The following is a 17,468-nucleotide window of genomic DNA, read 5'->3' on the forward strand; positions in this document are numbered from 1 at the left end:
CAGCTACAGAAGGAAAATGTTTCCATAATTAAATAATAAGAAAGAGGAGGGGGAGGCGCATGCAGGGTAGAGGGAGATAGATGAGAAAAATGGAGGAAGAGAGAGAGGATATTTTTAACTCTAAATATTGATATAGGAAAATAATGTATTATAATAAACATGTAAAAATATGATCAAAAATAGATTTACATTATGTAGGTTTAGGCATTGCGTGTGGATTAAAGTTACATAAGTTCCTTCCTTTCTTGCCCTTGAAGAGGACATTAAATATTAATATTATTCCTCAAATAAGATTTAAAGTTGTTGAAAAATATTAAGATAAAATGCAAAATAATTAAAATAATGGAAAAGGAGTATATAGAAGACAGAGTACCACATGTTCATTTTTTTTCCCTGTATGATTCTGGATCGTTCAGTCATCTTTGTATTTATTCAGTTTCTCTCTTAAGAGTCTTAGTTTTTATTAATTCATTATTATTTTCACTCACTGATTTTCTTTAAAACTCTGTATAGTGTCTTAATAAATTTTGGATGAATCTCAGCCATAATTCACTGTAGGTTTGGCTTAAACATACCAGTACATTAATTATAAACTAAAATATTGAATTTTCAAGTTAAGAAACAAAAAGAGTTTTCACTCAATTGAAAATAGAACACAATTATTTCATTACCACAAAATACATGCCTATTATCTAAGCATAAAAATATGTAAGTAAAATAATGTATTTATGTTAATAGACAAGTGAGTTTTAAAATAAATAAATAATATAAACTAGACATAAATAAGATTGTTGTTTAGTAATGAAGTATATGGTAATCTTAAATTAGCAAGCACCTCTTCAAACCATATTAATAAATAAATATCAAAAATGGCAGAACTAGGAAATGTACACTCATAATGGGGGATTTTTAATATACCTTTGTATTCTGGAAAATAAGGAAGTAAAATTCTGTAAAGATTTAGAAAATTTGAACCTCATGAAGAAGGCACATGACCTAATATATTACTGTCCCTAAAACAACTACATTCTATAAAACTTACAAATGTTGATTATGTAATGGTTCATAATATTAATTTTAATAAATTTTATTGAAAATGTGCAAAATTTATAATAATTCCAGAGCACTAATAATTACAGCTATCTCAAAGCTTCAGGTATTGTGACATTTTACTTCAAAATAACAAATAGGTCAGAGAAGAGGTCATATTGGAAATTAGAAAATATTTTGAAATGAATGATATACCATTGTAATACAATAAAATTAATGTTTAGAAGAAAGATAACATTTAATGTATCATAAAAGAAAAAGATTGAAGACCATTGCACTGAAAAGAATCTATCTCAAGATGCTTTGGAAAAAGTTCAAAATAGATTAAAAACTAAAAATAAATGAATGCATAATAAAGCAAATGATAACGAAGCTAAACTCAAACATACATAAGCAAATATTTTGTAAAATATTAGGGATTTCAGATGACAAAAATGTTAATAAATTTTAAGCAGGTTGATCATGTCTACATGATAGAAGGCTTATTTAACCAATTTCAGGGAGGAAAATGGGGCAGTTACAAATCCTGCCAAAGGGAAAACAAATTATGTTCTGAATGATTTCCTTCTAATGAAATAAAATCTTAACTTAGGCAAGAAAAGATGAAATAGAAAACATACAAAATGTGAAAACTATTAAGGAAATTAAATTATGTTAACTCGATTATAAAATAATTCAATTATAAAATATAATTATTCAATTGTGGATATAATGAAAGCAATTCTAAAAATCTTTGTCACAATAATCATTCCAGATACACATGGTTTCTCCTATAAAGTATAAATATACTAAATGGAAAGCAACATACTTTTCTTATAAATTCTTATGGAGTAGATAAATAACAAGTAATAGTGAATGTATCATAACTATTAATTATGAGACAGCTAGCCTTTATACCAATAACCGACATGACAGTATAGGACAGAAAAATCACATGAAATGAATTTAAGAACATAAGTGGAACTCTTAAGTAAAAACTTAGCAAGCAGATTAAAAAAAAATTAGCCTAGTTGGTGTAAACCCAATAATACTGGATTCATATTTACTTTAGAAAATCAATTATTGTTATCCATCTCAGATATAGGATAGAGGGAAATATATCATGACTATATTAATAAATGCAGAAAAGGCTTGGGTTAACTTGAATATCAATTTTATGATTCCAAAGTACTCTTAGCTAATTAGAGGTAGACGTGAATTTCTACAACCTGAAAATAGTTATCTCCAAAAGCCAATAGCAAACATCATATTCACTGTGAAATGTAATCTTCCCCTTGAGATAAGGAATGAAGATGTTCACCAAATCCTCTTTTATTTAACTATAGGCTAAAGGTTTTTCCACGGACTCAAATATTTATCAGCTTATTCATTATCATTTTATTTCACATATATTTCAAATATTAGCATTTAGCTTTGGTTTATTTTTAGATTACATAGATGGGTTTTCTATTTTGTGTATTTTTGTACTGGCTTTTTTTTCTCTCAAATGTGTGTCATGTGTAAATATATTTCATTCAGTTCCACTGATAGAAATTATTACCTTAATATACTATGGTTTATTTCCCCAGCTACTGCTGATTGACATTTAAATCACTTTCAGTTTGAGGCTTTTATAAACAATGCTTATAAAAAATTTGAACACCTTGGTGCCTGTGTGTAGAGGGAAGAAGAGATCATCCAGGGTATCTACCTAGAATTAGCATTGCTGGGTCACATCATATATGTACATTGCCAAACTTTTTAAAAGTCACCATTTCATTTTATGCTCTTTACAGCAAATTAGGAGAGTCCATTTCTTTATGTGTTATGACTCAGAAAACTAATGTTCTCAAAAATAAGAAGTCTTAAATCCCATTTAAGTTATGTTAGACATTCTATGTCCATATTTGTATTTCAGTTCTGTATCTCTCTGTATATTTGAGTCCTGTTCTCTTGGTGTTGAAGATTAAACACCTGAGAAATGCTGAGGCAAGAGCAACAAGTTTGATTTAACAGATAGAACAGAGAGAGAGAGGGACAGAGGCGCCTCTGCAGAGGAGGGGGTCCAAGTTGATGCCTCTCTTTATATATTTGAGACATTTATTCAAACCTATTAATCAATGTGAATATTTGTTATAACTCACAATATTTGCTACAATCAGATTTTTAAAAAATTAACACCAGCCTTCAATTCCTTTTACATTATCTCTCTCTCTCTCTCTCTCACACACACACACACACACACACACACACACACACACACATATATATATATATATAAATTTAAAATGCCTTCTATTTTGTGACATGTGTCAAAGGATGATTTTTCATATCATCCTTTGATGAATGAAAACACTTTGGAAAACAAAGTGTGCATATCAATTTAAAGTACACATTTTCTTATGTATAATTTCAAAAAACTCATAGATCTTCAGAAAAGCATCATCAGATCAGCAGTAACTTCTTAGTGTAGCGCCAGTGATTTATAGGGCTTTCTAACTAGCTGAGAGTGTAGGACATGCCTTTTCAGTAATTAACAACACACAGGGCATTTGGAACACCAGAAAAGTAGCGCACCTGGCAATGACTGCCATCCTTCAGAGGAATAAAGGATCAGAAAAATCTCAGGCACTGAGGCCTGATTTATGACTTTGAAAACATTTGGCACTGTACTTATGGGTAGCAGAAATCTGGGAAGCAGAATAAATACCATTTTTAGGCAATGGTGATTGTAACAGACAGAGTATATCCAATTTAATATTCAGTAATGTAGAAGGACTGGTGGGTGGAGAGAAGTAGGCAAGCATTGCAGGTATAGAGTGGAGCAATGAGGAAAAATTGTGTATGGAATTCAAAAGTAGATTTATCATGTTGAACAACAATGCATGTGTCCCACTGGGAGTTACCAAAGGGAGTGGGATGCCACAGAGGTACTTGTATATCCATTAGTATGATTAGGTTGTTTGTTTATTTATTTATTTATTTATCATCTATCAATTTATCTATCTATCTATCTATCTATTTATTTATTTATTTATTGGTACTGGGTATTGAACCAGGCATGCTTAGCCACCAAGCTGAGCCACAACTCCAAGCAACCCCTCACCTGCTTTTTAAGTTTCACTTTTAGACAGAGTCTCACTGAAAAGGTGAGAGCCTTGCTAAGTTCCTAAGGCTAGCCTTGAACTTCTGATCCTCCTGACTCAGAGTCCTGAGCTGCTAGGATTACAGACAAGCACCACCATACCTGGCTAGACTTTATTTAGTTAAAAATGGAAATGTAGAGAAAAATAAACATCATGGTACTGACCTCAAAAGTAAAAGTTTTGAGTAAGATGCACTCAGTGTTTATATGTTGATTTAATTTACATCAACACATCATTGAGAAAAAAAATACTTGCTATATAAATGGATATGACTATATTCTTTATGAATTAAAAGTAAACTAAAAACATAAATAATGAAAAATTGGCTAGCATATAGTTGCATGACAGAGCACTTGCCGATACACAAGGCCCAGGACAAGGAAGAAAGAAAGGAGGGGAGGAATGAATAAGGATAAAATTAAATTGTGTATGGATGGGACAGAGTTTAACATGTCAATAATATATTCCTACTTATAAACCAAATACAATTTAGCTGAGAGTTTTCTGGAAGCAAAAGGAATAAAAATTACTAAATTAACTCAATAGTTTCTAAAATATAAACAAATTTTAAAAATAAATAGGCCAATTTTGTAATTGAAAAGTAATTGATACAATTCCTACTTTAAAAAAAATGACATATAGTGGTGTGTAGTACTGTAAAGTATATTAGTGAAATTTTAGTTATCGTTTCTTTTGAGCTGTTTTGATGGCAAAACATAGCTTGGTAAATAATATATGAGACCAACATTATAAAATAATATCTATTTTAGTCTATAATTTAAGGAAAGTACAAATATATTAATCTATTACTATAATATATGAGTTGATATTTTAGATACATGATATTATATAACAATGTCCTTAATTTTAAAAGACTACCATCTCAAGTATGTAAATTTTAAGACAATTATTTTAAATATCATAATTGTATGGCACTATGAATACATATATTTTTACCTACACTTATTACAAACTACCTATCAAATGGTGTGTTTGGATTATTGGAAATTCTAGTTTCCATTTTGATTTATGTGTTATTTTTTGATCCTAGATGTAGTAATTTGGCAATTATTAGATTAACAATAATGAAAACCATCAAGCATACTTTATACATTCTTTAATATTATAGTGACAATGAAATGGTTTTGGGAAAAAGAGTTAAGAGAGCATCCATCTAGCTGAAGGGAAAGAATATCCAAAGATCTCATTACATTTTCTGTATAAAGATGCTTGCTTTGGGGACCATTGGATACACACATGGCCTCTACTCTCCTTTTATTATAGTCATAAAGAGCAACTGAAGCTCATAAAAAGTAGCTGGCAGATTTGTAAAAGATATAACAGCTTGTTCAAACAGGTTTCTGCAGAGCCATCTAACGAAAATTTCCCTTCAGAATCATAGCTAGGAGCTATTTATGTTAGAACTGCCTACTTTGTCACAGTAAACTGAGTATCCTCTGCTCATTAAGGCCATCTGATGGGGACCTGTTCTTTTGACTTTTCAGTCAGTAAGAGTGGGCAATGGAAAGTATGAAGTATGAGAATACAAAAGTTGTAACAGCATCAGTTCCCGAGGTGGAAGTCAAATTTTATATGTGTATTTCTGTATGTGTATCTGTGTGCATATAGGTGTAAACACACACATGTGCTAGATAGTTAACATTGCAGATGTTTAATTTGCACCAGTTGATGGCCTTTCAGGAATCCCCTGTGTGCAGAAGAGGAGGCCAGGAGGCAGCCACGTAGAGAACTGGGAGGTATTTTACTCTCCTTACTGATAATCCACATAGCTTAATTTATGTACACTATATAATTGGACGTTTCTTTTTAATGAATACAAGGACCATTTAAATGTTATAATATTTTCAAGGGACTAAGATCTACTTGGCCAACACCAGCTGATAGTTAATTCACTAAAACTATCTTATTAGTTTCTGAGGCATGAATTAGTTCTATTTTGGGGATATAGAATGACAACCAAAATTGTTGGGAAATATTTTCAAAATTTTTCATATAATTTCAAGCACATAATCTGGTAAGGCGAAAATTAAATTGTATAGAAGGAATAAAGATCACCCTAAGTGCCTGTCCCAGACTAAAGAGTCCTGAAGTGGAAGAGAGAAATAGAGAGTGACCGAGAAACAAAGACAGAGACAGAGAGACTGATAGGGTTTCTAAAGACAGCATTATAGGAAGCAAATGTAGTTTAGTAACTGCCACCTTCATCCAGAAGCATTAAACAGTGCCTTCAGATGTGACATTACTCTTATAAAATGTCACAAGGTCACTAGTCTACTTCTGTGATTCAGAAAAATCAGGTTATTCCATCTCTCCTTCCTCATCCACACAGGGTAGCCCCAGTTGGCTTGAATCACAGTGATATTTGTGTCTGGACATGTCTACCATTGTAACTTCTCCAAAGTGCACCAAAGGAATTCTAGAGGGAGAATGTCTGCCAATCCAGCACTAGGGAGAAAAGAAGGAATATCCCACTCCCTCCAAGGACACTGTGAGAGCTACATAATTCCAATTCTCCATTCAACCATTTCCTAGAACATGCTTCTCTGACTGTGCCTAAATACAAGGAAGCTGAAAAAGTTATATATATATATATATCTCCTCTAAACAAACCTTGTTTCAGTAAAGAAAATAAAATATATTGGAATACTTCTGTTTCACTTCAAAATATGTTACTATGCTTTACCCCACTTCCATTATAATATCTTTTCAAGCTCTATGTGTATTCAAATTTTATTTTTCTTTAACAGACATTGTTTTCTGTGATCAGAGCTGTTCAAATATCTGCTCAGTCCCTTTTTGCTAGTATAAGAAGAGTTTTTGTTTTGTTTTATGGTACTAGACCTTGAACCCAGGGGCACTTTACCACTGAGCTATATCTCCTGTCCTTCTTAGTTTTTATTTTGAGACAGGGTCTCACTAAATTCCTAAGGGTCTTGCCAAATTACTGAGGCTGAGACCATTCTCTTTTGCCAGCCTGCTGTATTGCTAGGATTAAAGGGTGTGTTACTGAGCCTGTTTAGAGATTCTGATTATAATAAGCTTGTTAAAAACAAAGGGATGCTTAAGGAATGAGTAAGTGGCAGTGAAGACATTTTAGGTTCAAATAATGAGCCAAACAGGAATGGTCCCATAGTCTCATGTTGATTTCCATCAGTCACATATCATTTCAGGCATAAAATAGACTAAAACTTTGGATTTCCCCAGATGAAAGATTTACTTAAACAGCAACTTCATTTCAAAAAAAACAAAAATGTTATTTTTCCACTTAAATGATTTAAATTGATAGGCATATGATAGGCAAAAACTAAACATTGGCACCAGCCTCAAAGACAGATAAATAATCAGGAGAGTAAGTGCTTATTTTCAAGACCCACTGTGACCTTGTGGCCAGATGAAATCTTCCAAGGCTTGAGCTCCATCATAATGGGATGGCCTTGCTTTTTCCTTCATCTCCTTTTGTTAGTTTCTCCATACCCTCTCTCTAATGGGGTATTCAGTATAAATGCATAGTCTAACTGGAATTTATACCTACAGGGGAGAACATTAAAACAAATTTGGTGCTGTTTTAGGAAAAACGTTTGAACCACAATTATGTATCCAGAAGAAACATAATTTAGGTTCATAAAGACTTTTGGAGGGCCAATGCTGGATTCACACAAGTCCAATCCAGAGAATAACAAAACACCATATCATCCTCAAGAAGTAGGTCCCACTTTGACATCATTTTTATTACTACTACTACTAGTAGTACTAGTAGCAATAGTAGTGTTAATTTAGTGTTGTTTTACAGTCAAAAATCAGCATTAAAAAATCACAACAAATATTCCCATTATTTTATTTATTTTTTGATTGGATCCCTATTTTTAGTTTTAAATTTATTTATTTATTTATTTATTTATTTATTTATTTATTTATTTGGAAGGATTGAACCTGGGGGTGCTTAATCAATAAACCACATCCCCAGATCTTTTTATTTATTTATTTTTTAATTTTGAGATAAGGTCTTACTGAGTTGCCTAGGGCCTCACTGTTTTACTGAGGTTGGCCTTGAACTTAATATTCTCCCTTCTGAGCCTTCCCAGCTACTGACATTAGGTGTGTAACACCTGCCAGGCTGAACCTGAATTATTAATGTTGAATGTCAAGCAGAATTAATAGAGTTATCTCATTCTGCAATGCAATACACACAGACACAAACACCAACACACAAACAAATGCACTTTTTGCTTTAGTTCCACCAAATAAAAATACATAATTCACCAAACAAATGTCCTTGAGCATCATAAATTTTACCTAAAAATCTTTAGGAAATCGACTTAGTAGTTCCTTTGGTACAAATATGATACTATTCTGTGTGGATTCTCTCCTATATGTAAATATATACTATTTGTCAAGTCTTTAGACTTTTACAGCATATTGTTTATAATATTTTGTTTCTGCTAATATAATAATGCACATTCATTGCATGCCTAATTTTATTCACATATTTGAGTAATATTTGCATCACAAATAGCTTTTTCTATTTCATTTATTGTTCCTTTTATAAACTTCACTTTTTTTTTCTTATATGTGAAGTTTGTCTCAGAAACTCCTTAAGGCTTCCTATGATTTGTGTCCTCATACAGATCTACACCAACAACAACCATTGTGTATGAAAAAGAAAAAACAAAGTGTCAGACAGTAAATTACCAAGAACATCACCTTTTATTTTAAGAAAATAAACAAAAGTTTGGTTAATATAAACTCTTTAAATAGTTGTCTTTAAAAGAAATGAGAATAAGTTAATATACTTTAAATTTAAAAAAAAAATTAGGAAGAATTTATCAGTATTTTACTATTATAGTGTCAATGATTATGTCCAGTGAATTGGAAATAAAACAGTTCCAAAAACCAAAATAATTTAATTAAAAATGCAGAAAACTGAATACAGAATGAAAACACACATTATTCATGAAAGTATAAGTTTAAAATTGTATAGTGTGCTGTTCTTGGTGGCACATGCCTGTAATCCCAGTGGCTCAGAGGCTGAGGCAGGAGGATCACAAATTCAAAGCCAGCCTCAGCAAAAGCGAGGTGCTAAGCAACTCAGTGACACCCTGTCTCTAAATAAAATACAAAATAGGGCTGGGGATATACCTCAGTGTTAAGTGCCGCTGAGTTTAATCCGTGATAGGCTCCCGCAGTAACAAAAAATTACCTAGTATGAGAGGGGAAAAATATGCTCAATAGACTCTGAGTTTGAAAAATTCTAGCTTAAGTAAAATTTGAAATTGTAGAGAAAACCCATTTAGTAATATTGGTATGGGGGTGGAATAAAAAAAGGATAAAAAGAAAAATCTACCTTGCATCTAGGTCTTTTGATAAATTAGTTCCAACCAATTAAGTAATTTAAAGACTATTGTACACTGACCCAATAACTCAAGTCATCTTTGTCCAGAGCTATGAAAATTGGAACCCAAAGTTAGTAGTATTGAAAGAAAGTCTATGGTTACTATTTATAGGAGCAACTGTATCTTTCCTATGTATTAATATGCTACAGATTATCATTATACTTTATTTTGATAAGAAATTAAATGATTATGTGTAAGTAAAAGAGCAAAAAACAAATAGCAAAAGAACTCTAATTCATGTGAGTGTAGACTGTATTCACTTAAAAATTTCTTGCTTCTTCTTCTTTTTTTTTTTTTTTTCTCACTAGCTACACAGTTCAAATCATTTGTTACCTTAAAGTGGAAGGCTCCAGAGACAGCTTCTTATGAATACTTCTTGAAAGATCTTTGAGGTCAAAAAAGTGATTTAACCTCAAAGATCAGCCTCAAATTCTGTAGAGTACAGAAGAAAAAATATAATTTAATTTCTAGGACATTCAGCAGCTAGGGATTTCCACAGCTATAGGCCAACACATGATTTGTGTTGTAATAACCAGCTATGACAGCCACATATTTTTAAAACTATGTTTAAAAGTGCCTCTTACAAAATCTTTTAAATATGCTTGATAGCTTCTTCTGTAACAGTTATGGTGAGCCCATAGACACATGTATACTCCACATGAGCAGTGACTCAAAATTTGATGAGAAAACTGTGTATAGATAGTTGGACACCCACATTCAATGTAGTATAGGGTTGTCAAAAATTAGAAAAGTAGAAAGAAATTACAATTACAGTTACACAAACTTTATTACTGGTTCAGGACTTGGTAGTTTTTCTTATTTAAACAATGAACTTTGTTTTAGTATAAATGGACATTTTACATTATATATATATTTAAAGACTCACTCTTGATTTGGATTTGTATTGACTCATCTCCTGATGTCTGTTTTTTTCTTGACCTACAAGAAAAAACCAGGAAGTTTTCAATTTGAGTCCAATTACTAAAAGCAAACAGTGTTTTTGGTTCAATATAAATATATTTTAACTTTCAGCAACAATTTTGTGCAAAAATGCTTTGGTTTCTACATTAAAATGAAGCAAAATAAAATTATTATTATTATTATTATTTTACAAATCTAATCTGCTTGCTGGGAGCTATCTGTGTCACTATTAAATTAACATTGTGTGAGAATACTAATGAATGCACATTTATTATTTTATGCATCCACAAACTGAAGTAAGATTTCTACTATTAAGTGGCTATAAATGAGACAATGGCTAATGATTTATGAAGCTCTACTTCTTTGTTAAAATTTGTTTTAATTTTCTCCTTGGTGAAATAAGAAAATATCAAGGACTTAGTTTAAGCTTAAATTTTTTTTTAAAAAAAGTATTTTCTCAATTCCTACCTTATCAGAACTCTTATTTCTAAAGTGAACCAACTTTAGTGCAACATGGAATAGAATTTCTGTATCACTGGATTAGATGGTTTTTAAAGTGCCTTCAAGTTCAATTGCATTTTGCATATTATTTGAGCATTAGATATATTAGTGGGTAATATTGGCAATAATCAAAGGTGTTTTAGTTGCCATCCATATATAAGCAAGAAAAAACACAAGTATGCTGATTACTGGTTTCTTTGGGAATGCATAAGGAAAATGCAAATAGCTCATATTCAGTAGGGAGTACATGAAATGTTTGAAATGCAATGCAAAAGTAAAGACTTTAAAAAAATACCACAATGGAAATACCAGAAAAGATAAGAAAAAGAGAGGCAGTTGGATTGGGCACATGAAGTTCCAAATTATATGCTACTATTTTTTGATTAAATAAGCCCTTCAAATGTCTGTCAATTAGTAACTTTTTGTTGTTGGCAAAGGAATGTTTAATAACTCTAACTCTAGGGAACCCATGATCAAGACATGTAGTTAAACAAAAGATTCTTCTTTAAATGCAGTTTTATAAGTACCAGATTAGAAAAATAATCTCTCATGCAACTGGGAATTACCTCTACTGCACAATTTATTTATGTGACTTTAATATGCCATGAGATCCACGCAATTTACTAAAACTTCTAGATTCATAGGCAATTTTCAACACGTGAAGGTTTGACTATTTTTTTTTTAATTTTGCTTTTAATTTTTAATTTAACATAGTCAGAAACCTCTGTAGAAGTCATTTTGTTACCTCACAAAACTTGCCTATAGAGTCTTAAGCACTCAGGAATTTTACAAATCTCAGTAAAATGAAGATGATTCTTCACCCCACACTGTCTTGTAGTTCAACAGTAAGAAAATGTTGAAACTTTTGAGAGTGATGACATATGCACAGGTTTGGGTCTACAATGTAAAGAGAGCTGTTTTTTAGTATATGAAAGAAAGTAGTGTTAGGATATACAGAAAATCCTCTACTTATGATGGGGTTATATCTCAATAAACTCATCATAAATTGAAAATATTGTGATTTGGAAATACACACCAGATCCCTAAACTACCAAACATTATAGCTTAGCAACCCAGCACACTGTAGAGAATGGGTTGTTTCCCCTGATGATCACCTGGGAGCTCTGCATGCTGCTGCTCAGCATCATCATATCACACATTGTCAGACCAAGAAAAGACGAAAATTCCAAATTGAAAGTACAGTTTCCACTGAATTTGTATCATTTTCACATCATTGTGATGTCAAAAAATTGTAAGGTGAACCATTTTAAATTGGGGACTGTCTGTACTCAGAAGAATTTCTCAATCCAGTATACCTTGCTCTGGAGGCCATTCTGCAGTAATGTGATTATGAACTTAGATATGTTTCAAGCCATTCAAAATAACAGATTATTCAAATATTTAGGATATGCATTATACCTTCCTTTATATCCATTATGGATATGTATCACATACAAATTTACATGTGCAATGTCATATATTAATTTGGGAGACAATCAGAAGTTTGAAAAGAAAACTACATTGAAGATCTATAGCCAAAGAGGCAAACTAATCCATAACAACATTCCATAGAGTTCACCTGAATTCCATTTCTAATTATCTACAGAAAGGTCTTCCATTAAATGATTATACCACTTCTTCCAAACTATTTCCTTCTTGAAGATTTGTAGACTAAATCCCTCTTCCAAATTGGAGGAAAAGTCCAATGAATGCCAAATAACTTAAAATTTTGTGAGAATAAATATGTCAAAAGACAGATAAATGTTTTTAAATATCACAAATAGAATGATGTTTCTAAAAGTGTTTTTGTATTATTTCCATATCTCTATAGCAGAAAGTATAGTATATGCAAAAATAGAAAACAGAAATAAAAGCAAAATCAGGAAATCATTGAAATGCTTTCACTCATTGATAGATACATTGATGATAGGTAGGTATGTAGGTAGATAGATAGATTATCCCTAACAACCGGGGAACAATGGAACCTACATTGGATAAAACAACAGCAACAAAGGCTTCTACACAGTAGACACTAAAGCATGTTTCCTTTTGGTACCCATCACATTCTGTGCAACACCAACTTTTCTGCCATGTAATCCTTCTCTTCATTCATATTTAAGTAACTGAATGTACATATTATTTTGCACACTCTAGTTAATATTTTGGATAACTTTAGCATTTTAGGAATAATAAAAAATAATTGAGACTAACATAATTGGCTATCCCTATTACATGAAGAAAACACTGAATTGTAACAATATTCTTTATATCAGAATATGGATATATTATTAAACATATTTTGCCTTCAATCCCTCATAAGTATATCAGCACTGTCATTTCTTTTATAAATCATCTTAACATAAAAATCATTTTTTTTTCTGTGAAAAGGATAACAAATTCTTTATAGAATTGATGTATTTTCACTTAAAAAAATCTGGTGGATGAAATAATGTCATTTTTTAAAACCACAAAATTTCATAGGGCTGCAGAAAATGGCAATTTAATTCAAGAGTAAATCTATAAGTTTTAGAAAAATATGTTTCCTTTGTGAATATCTATGAAATACAAATCGATAGGTATGGACAAATCTCTTTGCTTGATTGTTGAAAAGCAGCATCACAAGCCTTAACTAGAGAGAGTTAAGATGAGAGGTAACACTTTTTAATGGAAAGTAAATGTAATTTAAAATTGTGTCTTTTTTTTACCATCTTGAAGATACTAACGAAGCATGAGCAAGATTTCAAAGAATATTTTTGACCCTCCCAATTTTATTTAATTGTGTAATTTGTGAAATATTCTTTAAAATAGAGTTTTTATGTATTGTATAGTATTCTATTAACAATGTCTATAATATCTTCAGTTGTTAAAGAGATTATGTTTAAAAGTATCACATTCTTTGAGAAATGTATATTCTGTGTCAGTAAATTAGTACTAACAATATAATGCAAATAGTAATTTTTGTTTTATATCCTAGTCTCAGGGTGCCTATTACATCAATATTTTGCAATATCTACATATAAATTTCTACTTGAAATTAAATTTTATTTTACAGTTTGAAACATTTATAATTTCATACTTGTTTTATACAATGGCCTTTGAGAACTGATAAAGCAGGTATAGTCATTCCTCTTTTAAAGACAGGAGTTGTTTACCTAGTATACATGCAACACATTGTAATATAAAAGTTAAAAAGCCAACTAGTGAATATGCATGCAACCTAAAGGAACAGACCAAAGGAAAATTTAAATGCTCAGAAAATTACAGAGCAAATACTTCCAACAAAACCTTGACTAATATGAAATGTAGGATTATGTGTGAATATGTGTTGTTTATGTGAGTGTGTATAAGTTGTATGTATGTATGTATACATGTGTGTGTGTTTGTGTGTGTGTGACTTTACAATTTGCAGAAAATCTGCTGTAACTATATTTGAAAATATGCTTCATACCTAGTGCAACAAATGACACATATAAAATTGAACAATTTAGCTGGACATTATGGTGCATGCCTATAATCCCTGTGACTCAGAAGGTTGAAAGAGAAGTATTGAAAACTAGCACCAAGTTTTGAGATCAACCTCAGCACCAAGAGAGGCTCTAAGAAATATAGTGAGACTCTGACTCAAATTTTTTTTTTTTTAATTTTTTTTTATTGGTTGTTCAAAACATTATAAAGCTCTTCACATATCATATTTCATACATTAGATTCAAGTTGGTTATGAACTCCCAATTTTACCCCAAATACAGATTGCAGAATCACATCGGTTACACATCCACATTTTTACATAATGCCCTATTAGTAACTGTTGTATTCTGCTACCTTTCCTATCCTCTACCATCCCCCCTCCCTCCCCTCCCATCTTCTCTCTCTACCCCATCCACTGTAATTCATATCTCTCCTTGTTTATTTTCCCATTCCCCTCACAACCTCTTATATGTAATTTTGTATAACAATGAGGGTCTCCCTCCATTACCATGCAATTTCCCTTTTCTCTCCCTTTCCATCCCACCTCATGTATCTGTTTAATGTTAATCTTTTCTTCCTGCTCTTCCTCCCTGCTCTGTTCTTAGTTGCTCTCATTATATCAAAGAAGACATTTGGTATTTGTTTTTTAGGGATTGGCTAGCTTCACTAAGCATAATCTGCTCTAGTGCCATCCATTTCCCTGCAAATTCTATGATTTTGTCATTTTTTAGTGCTGCGTAATACTCCATGGTGTATAAATGCCACATTTTTTTTATCCATTCATCTATTGAAGGGCATCTGGGTTGGTTCCACAGTCTAGCAATTGTGAATTGTGCTGCTATGAACATCGATGTAGCAGTATCCCTGTAGTACGCTCTTTTAAGGTCTTCAGGGAAAAGTCCAAGAAGGGCAATAGCTGGGTCAAATGGTGGTTCCATTCCCAGCTTTCCCAGGACTGACTCAAATTTTTGAAAAATAAATAAATACAAATGGGGAAGTAAAATTTAATGAATTTGGCCATATGTATAAATATGAATCCAAAACTACTATCAAGATAATTAAAAATTCCATTACCCTAATAGTATCATTGAGCTTAAGGAAGCTGCTCCAAGATTTTTCAAACTAGGTTAACAATTGCATTGCACTCTGCTTGACAGAAATATCTGAAATTACTATGGAATACCTTTAGTAGCATGAAAATAATTTGCCTAATATTCATCAACCACAAAGTAAAAACAACAACAACAACAAAAAAAAAACAAGCAGGATTCAAAAAATAGTTAGCTTCCAATTACAATATATATGAGACTCTGAAGATGTTTTGAACGAGAAATAATAATTAATAATAACAATAATAATGTTAGAAGATCCAGCAAGATTCTAGAATAATAAATTTAAAAATAACAATTAGTAGTAGAATATAAATTGAAAAAGAACATGGTCAGTGTGGAGGATTACTTGTGGCTATGGAAGTCAAAAAGGAATTATATATTGAAGCACAAAAAAAATAGGTGAATCAGTGATCATGATAGATTCATAAGACAATTCACAGATATATACCATAGACTTATATTTTGAGTAACAATTATTCCCAAAGTGGGGGGGAAGAATACATGAAGAAGAAGCAAATATTCAATAAGTGCAGAAAATAATTTCTCATTATGAAAACACATTCTACATTATAAGATCTTATCTAAATTCATGAAAGACTGATCAAAGAAGACATATGCTGATAAAATTCTTTATTCCGGGGTTAAAGACAAAAATCTTACAAACTATAGCGAAGAAAACAGTATCTTCAAAGGCAAAAGAAATTCAGACCAGCATTGGACATATTGGCCAGAAAACAGGGCAAGAACATCTGCAGAAAAAAAGAATAGTGAGGCACATGGTGCCCACCTGTAATTCCAGCAGCTTGAAAGGTTGCAGCAGGAGGATTATAAGTTCAAAGCCAACCTCAGCAATTTAATAAGGCTCTAAGCAACTGTTTCAAAATATAAATAAATAAATAAATAAATAAATAAGGGCTTGGGATGTCATTCAGTGGTGAAGCACTCAATGTGTTCAACACTGGTACCAAAAAAAAAAAAAAAGAAGAAGAAGAAGAAGAAGAAAGAAAAAAATAACAAATCAATTATTCTACACAACACCATTATTTAATTGGAAAATAGGAAAAATAGATATATTTTATACTTCAAAAAATTAAATTATAATTTATATCTCTTCCTTTCTTGAAGACAATATTTAAATATTTCCTCTGATATTTTCTTAGATTCTGTTGAAATGGAATGACAACTGTGGAACTGAAACTTCAAGTGATACAGAAACCGTGACTTGTGAAAGAATTGTTTCAAAAATCTGAGTGAAATATGATAGACTGGGAAAGTATGATTGAAATTTGAAATAATCCTTAAAGTAAAAAGATATAGGGAAAATCCCATTACTATTTTGGATCAGTAGTCAAAAAACTGATTCTGCCTTCTGATTCCTTTTGTAAATACCATTCTTTTTAGGCGGGGAAAATAGCCCTGTCCAATAGTTTGCGTATTATCTACTTTCACTGTAGAATACAGAGTTGAGTAGTTATGACCGAGATTTCAAAAAATTCCCCAATTGAAGCTTTTCTTTCTTTTTTTTTTTAAAGATACTTCCATTCATCCTCTAGAGCTAAAAATATTACATCTTGGCAAACCCTAAGACTTTGAGGCAAAGTAATTTCAATACCTTGTTGATGAGAAAAGAAAGGTGATAGAGTAGAGAAGATAATGGGCATACTTTAAATAACCCTTTTCCAAAATGGATAAAATTAAGTGAAGTGAATATTCATGTCAATATAAGAATATTCAATTTGCAAACAATAGTAGAAAACTATGTATCATATCTAGAAAGGTAAGCATGAGTGCAGAGGAAAAATAGGTAGATAATACACAAAAACAACCTCATGGATAGTATATTGAAGACACCAAATATAAATGAACAGACAAATAAGGGGATG

The 17,468-nt window shown here is 31.5% G+C and overlaps 1 long non-coding RNA gene across 1 annotated transcript in view; it reads left to right on the plus strand.

Moving 5' to 3' along the window:
• The window catches only part of LOC131424524 (uncharacterized), a 182,999-nt gene that overhangs the window by 51,839 nt on the left and 113,692 nt on the right, over positions 1–17,468 (plus strand). The gene's annotated exons all lie outside the window — the stretch shown is intronic.

The sequence above is a fragment of the Marmota monax genome, unplaced genomic scaffold (genome assembly GCF_021218885.2).
Source record: "Marmota monax isolate L192 unplaced genomic scaffold, Marmota_monax_Labrador192_F-V1.1 WCK01_AAM20220418_F8-fsc00011, whole genome shotgun sequence".
Taxonomy (NCBI): domain Eukaryota; kingdom Metazoa; phylum Chordata; class Mammalia; order Rodentia; family Sciuridae; genus Marmota; species Marmota monax.